The following is a 2572-nucleotide window of genomic DNA, read 5'->3' on the forward strand; positions in this document are numbered from 1 at the left end:
AAAAAATAGCCGGGCATTGTGGTGGGCGCCTGTAGTCTCAGCTACTTGGGAGGCTGAGGCAGAAGAATCGCCTAAGCCCAGGAGTTGGAGGTTGCTGGAGCGACTCCACTGCACTCTACCGAGGGCGAAAAAGTGAGACTCTGTCTCTACAAAAAAAAGAAAGGAAGGATCTTCAGAGATCAGGGGGATGAAAGGGAGGGGGTGGCCCCAGATGGCAGCCAGGGCTCTTTCTCTTTGTCTAGATCACACTTCTCTTCCATGTCCCACCCCATCTGCCATGTGTCCTTGCTTCAGGTTCTTGACTGCACCTGAGCCGCTTCTCCCCACTCCCAGAACCCTTAGCAGTAGTGCCCTCCCTTGGGGCCCACCAATCTCATTAGCCCAGCATCAGAGACAAGCATCCTAATCAGCTCACCAGCAGAGGGATAAAGGCCTGGGCCAGCTCCCTGCTGAGGGAGGTCCAGCCACTCACACTATCACTACTTGAGACCTGCTCCAGCACTTGGTGAGTAGTGATTGTTCCTACTGCCTTTACTGGCAGCCGCTTCCCTGGGTGTGTTAGTGAGCACCTGCCATCTGGCTAGAGGTGAGAGCCCTACTGTGGCTGAGGTCCACACACTCTCAACTAACTTGAGTAGGTACCAATTTAATGATGGCCAGGGCCAAGAAAGCTTGGGCAGCAGTTTCCATGTGGATAGCATCTGATGGTAAGAAAACCATCAGGGCCCACAGCTGCCCACAGGGAGCCACAGCCAGGGTTGTAGAAACTAAACCATCTGGGATGTGTGGGGTGGGTGTAGTGGGGTCTGAACAGTCAGGACCACTGGGCTCCTGAGACCTGGTTCCTCCCAGGGTAGAGCTGGGACAGAGACTAAACATTAGGGAGGAAAGGCAGCATGGGAGGGTCTCCCCCATCCCAGGTGTCCCAATACCCACTACAGAGCCTCCTCCCTGGAATGGGTCCACCTATACTTGTCTCCTGAACAGTCTTAGGGCTGGAGACCTTGGTTGGCCCAGGCATCCTAGCCCACAAGACCAGGGGGCAGGAAAGGGTTCCTAGGGCATCCAGTGGTGGGGGCAGCCCCTCCTGCCTATGCCATGTGTTTAGCGTCAGAACCTTATGGCAGAGTGTGGGGCTTACAACAGCTCCCTGGGAGATTAGGAGTCTCCCCCCACAGATAATAGGCTTAGAGGAAAGGTATCTGCCTTTGGCCAAGGTCATTAGGGCTTAGTGTGTCTGGAAAGTAGCTCCAGGGAGAGAAGGCAGAGAGGTCACCTGTGCAGTGGGTACAAGGACATTGGTCTCATCCAGAGCAGTGAGGCCATCCCCACATCTGCAGGCCACCCTGTGCCCAGAGCAGGCTGTAAACACAGTGGGGGAGGGGGTGCCCAACAGAGGGAAGGCACATGCTAGATGTCTCCCCAGCATGAACTTGACTCTGTAAAAAGACTTGGGAGGGTGGGGGCTGCACAGTATCTCATACTGAAGCCCCTTCCTGAGGCACCCTGCCTCCCCATTAATGAGATGATTATTCATCAGCACTGAGCCCCCCAGTGCCTCCCTATCTGAGTGAGGGGTACTGACAGTAACCCCACCCCAAAGGACAAATAGTAAGCACATAAATAAGGTGAACAGTCATATGCACACACTAATAAGCCAGGAATTTCAGCTGATATGTGCCATGAAGAAGTAAGTCTGGGGGCGGCTCCTGTGGCTCATTGAGTGGGGTGCCAGCCCCATATACTGAGGATGGTGGGTTCAAACCTGGCCCCGGCCGATCTGCAACAAAAAAATAGCCGAGCGTTATGGCAGGCACCTTTAGTCCCAGCTACTCGGGAGAGCTGAGGCAAGAGAATCACCTAAGCCCAGGAGTTGGAGGTTGCTGTGAGAAGTGTGACGCCACTGCACTCTACCATGGGCAACAAAGTGAGACTCTGTCTCTACAAAAAAAAAAAAAAAAAGAAGAAGTAAGTCTGGACCTGGGGACACAGCGACGTGAAGGGTAGGAGGTCAGAGAAGGCATCCCTGAAAGGGAATCATGGAGGAGGGGAAGAAGGATGCTCAGGGTTGACTGGAAGGGGAGGCCAGAGGCAGGCTGATCTGCAGGAACAGGGAGGCAGGACAGGGTGTCACTTAGGCCCTATCCTGGTCCCAACAGGAACCCTTAGAGGGCTTTCAAACAGAGACCAGTTGAAAGGCTAGGCACGGTGGCTCATGCCTATAATTCTAGAATTTGGGGAGGCCAAGGCAGGAGGTTTGCTTGAGCTCAGGAGCTAAAGACCAGCCTGAGCCAGAGAGAAACCCCATTTCTACTAAAAATAGAAAAACTAGCCGGCATCATGGTGAGCACCTGTAGTCCCAGCTACTCGGGAGGCTGAGGCAGGAGGATTGCTTTGAGCCCAGGAGTTTGAGGTTGCTGTGAGCTACAATGACATCATGGCACTCTAGCTTGCCCGGATAACAGAGTGAGATTCTGTCTCAAAAAACAAAAACTGTGGCTCAAGCCGCTGGGGCACCAGCCACATACACCTAGGGTGACAGGTTCAAATCCAGCCCAGGCCCGCCAAACAA

Source organism: Otolemur garnettii, unplaced genomic scaffold, assembly GCF_000181295.1.
Source record: "Otolemur garnettii isolate 467f Iridium unplaced genomic scaffold, OtoGar3 scaffold00018, whole genome shotgun sequence".
In the NCBI taxonomy this organism is placed as follows: Eukaryota; Metazoa; Chordata; class Mammalia; order Primates; family Galagidae; genus Otolemur; species Otolemur garnettii.